The 8343-nt window shown below is 49.6% G+C and overlaps 1 long non-coding RNA gene across 1 annotated transcript; it reads left to right on the top strand.

Annotated features, from left to right (window-relative positions):
- The first annotated feature begins 1787 nt into the window (after positions 1–1787).
- Positions 1788–2786, top strand: LOC122231184. Its single transcript, XR_006208370.1, has 2 exons — positions 1788–2386; positions 2546–2786. It is a non-coding gene; the product is annotated as an uncharacterized LOC122231184 (long non-coding RNA).
- The last annotated feature ends 5557 nt before the right edge of the window (positions 2787–8343 follow it).

Below are 8343 nucleotides of genomic sequence, written 5' to 3'. Positions count from 1 at the left end.
ACGCAAATCGTCAATTCTCAATTAGGCACTCAAATAAGGAACTAACGGGGCAGACGCCTGACTGGATGCGAACGAAAGATACTTTTCTTTCTGCCCATTCGTTTACCCACTCATTTTGCAGTAAGCATTTGCTGAGCACCTACTAAGTACCAGGGAGTGTGCTAAGTCATGGAGACTCAAAGCCGACTCAGACAAGGTACTTGCCCTTCAGGAACTCGTGATCTAGTAGGGGAAACGGACAAAGGAAACGCTCGCAGCACAATACGATAAGTGCTGTGAACAGCAAAGTTACCAGATTGGCTCTGAGAACATGGAGGACTGGCTGCTGTCGAGACTGGCCTTACGTGCTCCCCACAACAAGGGCGATGAGTGTGAGTTTCTTTTTTTTTTTTTTTTAATTTTTTTTTTTTAACGTTTATTTATTTTCGAGACAGAGAGAGACAGAGCATGAACGGGGGAGGGGCAGAGAGAGAGGGAGACACAGAATCCGAAGCAGGCTCCAGGCTCTGAGCCATCAGCCCAGAGCCCCACACGGGGCTCGAACTCACGGACCGCGAGATCGTGACCTGAGCTGAAGTCGGACGTTTAACCGACTGAGCCACCCAGGCGCCCCGTGAGTGAGTTTCAAGAATGGGAATGGAAAAGGCCAGAGCACCTAATTCTATCCGCAGAGATTGGGGGAAAATTTTAGAGAGGAGTCATGTATGCTGGTTTTGAAGAACCCACAGGCCTCTGCTATAGAAAAATCATTAACTAGACAGCTGAGTGTCGATGGTTACACAGCAGACAGCTGTGGATGCAGAATAAAGTATATGTTCGGTTGCTCTCACTTTGAGAGAGCCATAGTTTGAATTTGTTTCCTACATGGGATTTAAGCTGCTGTTGGATTCGGCAGGAAACTTTTCCTTCCTACAAGAATCTCTGGTAGGAACATGGTCAGCTTGAACCCGCAGTATGAAAATGGCTGGAGCTCATCTCTTATCCTTCAGAGAGAGGGGGGAGGGGGGTAGGAGGGTTGGGGGCAGGGACATTCAAGGCCACCCATCATCAGACAGCAACCAATCTTTAAATCCTGGTGTATCCCTTCACCTGCCAACGATCTTCCGGTTACACCGGCCTAATCCTTGTTCCCCAAACAATCTCAGGCTTGTGCTTTGCTTCTATTGTCCCCTCAGCCCGAAATTCCCTTCTGGCCCTTTCCCTATGGACACAGTACACACCTCTCTATACCGAACCCAAACACTGCCCCACCTGGGAAGACATCCCTCACCACCACCACCACCACCACCCCAGGGAAGATGAGCCCGTCTTTGTTCTGAGCTTACAAATGTAATTACTTACACCTCCACCGGCCAGCCTTTCTGTTCTGCCTTTGATTAAACACAGTGATTCACATGCCTCCTTGCCCATTCTGGCAAACAGGAAGTGGTAAGTAAATGGCAAGCCCCTCGAGGACAGAGAGACTTCCTTTTGTGTCTTGCTTTCTTATTTTGGAAATGTCCTATCTACAGAAAAGTTGCATAACTACTCAACAAACACCAATAGGCTCCAGCCTTGATTCATCAATTGCGAACACTCTGGCACACTGGTGACGCGGCTGGTGTTTTCTCCCAAGCATTTCAAGGTTAAGTAGCAAACCTGACGGTCAGCCTGACATATTTCGGCATGCCACCAATGATAAGGACTTTCTCTAGAAAACCGCAATATCATGATCACATCGAAACAATCATCAGTCGTCCCAGTATGCAGTCTACACGTAGATTTCTCCAATTGTCTCAGAAGCGTCTTTTATAGCTTTTTTCCCCTTGGATCTAGGACCCGGTCAAGGTTCACACACTGTATCTAATTATAATGCTTCTTTGGTCTCTGACTGAAGACGGGAAGGTCCCAGAGAGCGGGGCCTGATTGCCGCATGGAACGTCAGAGCTGGAAGAGAAGCTGAAGCTTCCTTTCAAGTTTACCTGGTCGCCATGACGATATCTGGATTCTCTGTCTCTCTTGTTCCCGATGACTTAGGGGCAATTCGCTCAACCTTCAAGCATCGAAGATCTCAAAGTATTCAAGGCAAACCTATTCTCAGAAACCCTATTTCACAGGGTTCCTGTGACTGTTCCTTGCCTGGGCAGGATGGAGTTACTTTGGAGGGTGCCTGTTGCCTCCCGTGAGGAAAGACCGAGAAGCAAACTGTACTTTGTGTAGTCCTGGGAAAGGGTGGCAAGAGGAAGGCTTGGAGCTCGGGGCTAAGATAGGTAGGATGCCCCACGCTCGCCTCGCCTCTGTCATCCATTTTACTCAAACGTGTCGCTGAACGTCAATAGGACCCGCTTGCCTCACCCATAAAACCAGATCATTTCGGACCAGTTGTCACCATGAGAGGCATTTGCAGGTGTGAACCCCTCTTGGAAACAGAAGTGATAAATGCGGGAGATCGGTGAGGGGTGGTTCTCATTTCAGACGGAGCGTAAGCATTTATTTAAACCAGAAAAAAAAAAAAAAAACACCTGAAAATTCCTCAGGAAGCATTTGTTGTTTCCAAATTTCTCAGAGGCAACAGCAACACAGGCGTGTGGTTGCTGGAGAGCCACGCTGAACGAGAGAAACTGCCTAGAGGAGGTGGCTTGACTCAGTCCCTAAAGATCTGAAGATTGAGGAAACGCTCAATCACCACGGAGAAGCCAGAGGTCTTATACAGAAATTCCAGGCTTGGACTTGAACTTGCGTGACCTTGGCTGCACCCCTTAACTCTTGGGAACCTCATCTGTAAAACAAGAGAAGTTGAAATAGAATTGCAGTGATTTATTATTATGATTATTATTATTATTATTTTACGTCTGGACGTACATTATAATCATCTGGCTGGGGGAACACTGGTTTAAAATTACGATGCCCATCCCTCACCTCGTTTCCATTCTGATTTCAAGAGCTCTGGAGTAGGGGCCAGGTGATTCTTAAGCAGCCAGGGTTAAGATCCTCTGGATAATAGGATCTGAAAAGCTGATCCTCCCAAGTGAATGAAGTCAGTGTGGCAGCGAGAAGGAATATTGGAATTGCCTAACTGTGCCTGCTGTAAGGAGACCGGGGTACGTATTGTGCACACGTCGCCTGCTGGATCATTCCTCCAAAGCGAGCATCCCCTAGGATCGAGGCGCACTCCTACCACGGGCACTCAGCATTTCCCCAGCAACCTGTGGGGACACATGTATTTTTCTAGCTGGAAGGAAAACGGCAGGAGGCTTGGATCCCTAAACATTCTGGAGGTGTTTGGCCAGCTGTGCGGAGGTCCCACCACCCTTCCTACGTGTAATCCAGGCAGTGGGGTGGCCGCTGGAGGGGGGAGGAGGGGAGAGAGGGCCCAACCACATCCCCCAAGATGGCCGATCAGTCCGCCTGCCTGCCTGCCTGCCGCCAGCGCCCGCCACTGGCTCCCGACGCGCAGGACTAGAAGCATCTGCCAGACGGCTGCCGGCTTTCGATCAGGACCATGTCAAGCCAGAGACCTGCGGGGAAACGGCCAGGCTCCCTGTTGTTGGCTGGCAGGCAGCTTGCTGCAACCTTGCGAGAGGAGCTAGAAGAATTTGTGCACGGGTTCCAAAGTGGGGTGCAAGCAGGGGGGGGAGGCCTGCCCCACGGGGACTATCTCCTGACGCCAGAGTCTTCCATCTCAGCTAGAGGAGGCAAGATGCCCTTTCCTAGCTGGTCGTTGGAGCAGATTCCGGGACTGCCTGTGCCTATTTTGCTACCCCGCCCCAGGGCTCAAAGAGCCTTTCAGCCTCAGCTGACACATTTGAAGAGCCCCGAGACCACCAGAGAGGGTCCCCAGCGCCCCCGATGTCAAGCAGCAGGGCGTGGCGGTGCCTGACGGCAGCGGGGCCGTTTAGAAGACACTTGAGGATTCGGCAGGTCCACTGGCCGGGAGCCTTAAGGAGGGCCTCTGTCTTCTAACTGGGTTCCCCTGGGGCCTTAGGCTGGTGTCCTTAGGAAACCTGGTCTGCATTCTCAGCAGGGAGACTCCCGGGCACCCCTCAAAGCTGTGTGTTAAACTAGGGCTGCCCCCCACCCCCTTCCTGAGCAGCCGGGCCCAGCAGCAGACAGATAGTGTGTGTGTTATGTCTGACAATGGCAGCTACGTGACTTGAGGGGCTCTTCTCTTAGAAAACCAAATGCCCACCAGTTTTGCTTATTTGCTCTAACGTTCAAAGAGCCCAGAGGTCCCTTCCTAGTTCAACAAATAAATCCAGTTCCACTCTAGCGGGCTCCAGCCCGCAAAGTTCTATTGTTACGCCTTCCCTGAATTTCCCCTTTTCGCTCCCTCTCGGGCACCCCAGCCCCAAGCAGGCTCACCCTTCTTTCGTCGTTTTTTTTTTTTTTTTTTTTTTTGGATAAATCAAGCTCTTTTTTTTTTTTTTTAATTCTTTCAAAGGGTACGGAATGTTGACACCCCCTGAAACATGCCTCTGATGTCTGGTTAGACTTCAGACGGCTGTATTTGAACGTGTGCTGACGCAATCGGGCAGATTGGGTTAAACCAAATATTACAATTGCAAGAACTCATCTGGAACTAATAATTTTGAGGCCACCGAAAGTAAAAGGGCCCTGCTTTGGGGCTGGCCAGCGGCGGAGGCCAGCCCGGGCCAATGCTGCCACCTGCCGTGGGCGCAGGGAACAGGGCGCGCCGGCCCGGCCTTCCTGTTTTGTTCAGGACGCACTGGCTCCCACGCAGACGCGTTCGCCAGCCAGCCAGACCAGGGCTATTTTAAAAAGCTAGCGCCTCTCCCCAGCCCTTGGTGTAAAGATAGCTAGTCTGGCTGCCCTGGCTTTTCTCTGGAAGGGAAAAAAAAAAAAAAAAGACAACCTCCCAATTACAGAGCCAAGGCGGGCTACAAAGCCGGTTGCAGTTGGGGAGCTCGATTAAACATGTGCCCCCTTGGATTAAACAGATCATGTGTCAGTGGCTCACTTAGGAGGAAGGCTCGTTGAAGAATTTTTATTTTGCGGGCGACGAGGAGAACGCACAACTCTGGGTTATGTCGGCACACTGCTGAACTGCAAGTCACATGCCAGGTCCAGAAATGATGAAAACATCTGTTTTCGCTTTAGACCAGCGAGGCTCTGGCCGCGGGGAGGGGCGGGGGAGGGAAGGGAACGGCTCTGCTCACCGGCGCCATCTGCTGAGCCTGGTGTAGAAACGCGTGCGTCCCGAGCACAATGCAGGTTGCCGCTCACCCGGGGAAAGGGGGAGAGCAACAGGTGGGGGGGGGCGGAGGGGGGGGGGTCTCTGCCCCGGCGATCACTCTTCGTGGAGGACGGTCCCGATTTTGCCCCGGGGCTTGTGCACTTCCGTATTGTCTCGGGTGTTCACAACAAAGAGCTTTGTCCCTGGGGACTGCTCTGGGGCAGAGGAGGAGGAGAGAGAAGCAGCAAATGAATTCCCAGGTTGGGAAGGACGAGGTGAAGGCGGAGGGAGTAGCTCGTTGGTGGTTTGCAGACAGTAAAATTTGCTGTTCCTTCTGGCTGAAACCTACCAGAACAAAGAAACCGCACCGCGTCTCTAGGAAAACTCCCAGCTGCGCTTCCCCCAGCCATCCCTCTTTCCTGCTCCGATGCCTTTTACTCAGCATGTCTGAGAATGTTCCAGCATTCACAGAGACCATTCTGGTCAGGCAGGGCTTGGCCAACCCTTTAACGTGAGATCCACCCAGCCTCCTATGAATGGAGCCCCGGGGATGGATTCTGAATATAAGAGCCATACTGACAGCCAAGCCACAGCCTTCTTGCAACGTTCAGCAAATATTTACTGCCTGCCTGCTAGGTGCCCAGCGCTCACTCAGCGCAACTATTTGTCATACAGTTTAAAAAAAAAAAAAAAAAACAATACAAATATGTCAGAAGAAAATGTATGTTGAATGTCAAGGGAGCGTTGGAGACCATGACAGCTGTGAGTTCAGAGGCAGAGAGAGGATTCCAGACACTGATCCGGCCCTTTCTCCAGGTTTGGGGGCATTTCTGAGAAGTCTGATTCTCCCAGCTACCCCTCCTGTAGTCTAATCCCCTAAATAACCGCTTTCAGTCAACCTGCTTCCGCCTTAGCCTCTCTCTCCCAAGACCCAACAATTCAGTCCTTCTCTCTAGTTTCTGGGGAGCTCATTGCCAGAGGAAATCACACTAAGGGACCATCTAAACTGTATCCTATAACCCACAACCAGAATTGGGTAGGTCCTGTACTTGACTCCCTGGGTCAGAAGCAAAATTCTGAGACAGACCCTCAGGAACAGTGCCTTTCCCAAACTCACAGGCCGTGAGGGGTTAATCTAAAGGAAAAAGAACTTGGTCACATGAAAAGGTCCAGGCTGGCATATCTCGTTAAGTCCCTTTACCTCCCTTTGCGTTCATCTGTCGAACATAGCCTGAGCTCTCTACTGGCCACTTCTGAGGTTCTCAGAGAAGTCTACTAATTTGAACTGAAGTCAGTCTGTCCACTCATTTTTGCCCACCTTAGCAAAAACTCCCCAGTTCAAAGGGAAACTGAGGTTCTCTATCGGAGCCCATTTCCTTCTGTTCTTCCGTTTTACCCCCACATAAGTATAGCAAGAGCTGGCCTCTGGGTGGGTCTGAGAACCCAACTATCATCTAAAGGATGAGTCAGCAAAAAAAAAAAAAAAAAAAAAAAAAAAAAAGATTTCTTCCCATTCTACAGCTGGACAAATAATATGAGACCCAGCTCAGTCCTTATGGATTTTGACATACGTTAGCTGTACCCCCAGTGCCCACATCGGTTTTGATAAGACGCAAAGTTCTTCCATTGTTAGGATGTAATCTTCAAAGCTGCCTCCAAGTCCGCCAGTCACCTGCACTGCCCTGCACAAGGTTCTGGAAGATTACTAGGTCAGGGGAACCATGCAAATCAATACAATCAATTTCAGGTCTTGTTTCAGGCCCTAACGGATTAAAATAGGAGACTTCATTTTACTCCGGTCTGGTATTGATCTGCCCTGGAGAGTTTTGATGAGTTTTCTTTGTTTTATAAACTGAGGAAATCTGGCCACTGACCCATATGTCTTTTCTGGATCTTTTCCCTGACGCTTTTTCCCATTTCTACCTGGTTTTGCAACAGGTACGTATTTTGATCCCCAGGGGCTGGAGGTGGAATTTTTCGTGCTGCATTGACATCTTTGAACTCAGAAGTTAGGGTCACTTGTCAACATTCAGCAAAATAAAATCTCTGAACTAGACTCAGACAATAGGGGAGGAAAAAACCCTGACGGCAGGAGAAAAGAGGTGGCATGAACATCAACAGTTGTGACTTTGTGCTCTAGTAGGTGCAAAGGGCCAACCTTCCACACGGTTCTTCCAGTCCTACCTCAACTCTCTTTCCCTCGTGATAACAAGAAATTCTGTGGCCCCACTTCACTCCGTATATCTTGGTGTGATTCTCTCCACGCAGAGAGGTAACCTTTGTTCAAAGCTCTGCTCTCCTAAGCTGGGCTGAATTCTGCAAGATCACTCTCCACATACAAGATTAACACCTCCTTTCCAGCCCCAAATAGACTATAATCCGAAAGCTGCTCTTTTAAATAGAGGTTTCTTTTATGCTTAAATTCCTAAATAAAAGGGACATCAATGCTATTGCTACTCTCCCCAGTTAAATCCGATTTGCAAGAAATGCCGCATGCTCAAAAATCTGGGTGTGAGCTGAAGCCGGGGCTCCAGAGCATATTTGGGATTCTCCAGTCATTCTCTATCTGGAGGGCCCTCCAGTGGCCAAAATAATACCTGATATAAACAAAGACCAAACAACAAACAACAAAGGCAGGGGTGGATGCTAGGCTATGTCTAAAATGCTGCGTGTAAGCCCCACGTTTTGCCCCACAGGGGTGTGTCTCATTTAAAGAAAGCCAAGACAGAATCTCTGCTCACGGAAGGGAGACGTTATTTGCATCACAAAAGGACCCTTCACTTGATAAAAAGAGGCAGGTTTGAACTCCATTAAATGACAACTCCCTCTCAAGTCTTTAAGATTCTATTGAATTTGAAAAAAACAAAAAAAAAAAACAACAACCAGATTGACACAGAAAATTCCAGAATGTGTCTGTGCATAAAACGTCGTATGTTTGTACTCGATCGGCACTACTCAGCCCACCCCTCCCACATTCCCATCTCAGAAAAGCTCATAAGCACTTCGACCATAAGACGCAGAGAAGGTGGATTGAGGTCAGAATGCGTGATGGTGAGATCTGAAGGCTCGGGGTCATGGTCAAGATCCTCTGAACCCAGCGTTGCCTCTCTGGACTTCTGTGAGAAAAACAGGAAGTGGCTCCAACACGCTTCCCTCTGGACTTGGAGGAC

Source organism: Panthera tigris, chromosome D1, assembly GCF_018350195.1.
Source record: "Panthera tigris isolate Pti1 chromosome D1, P.tigris_Pti1_mat1.1, whole genome shotgun sequence".
In the NCBI taxonomy this organism is placed as follows: Eukaryota; Metazoa; Chordata; class Mammalia; order Carnivora; family Felidae; genus Panthera; species Panthera tigris.
Note: the sequence above shows the minus strand (reverse complement) of the source record. Positions and strands in the feature narration are given on the sequence as shown.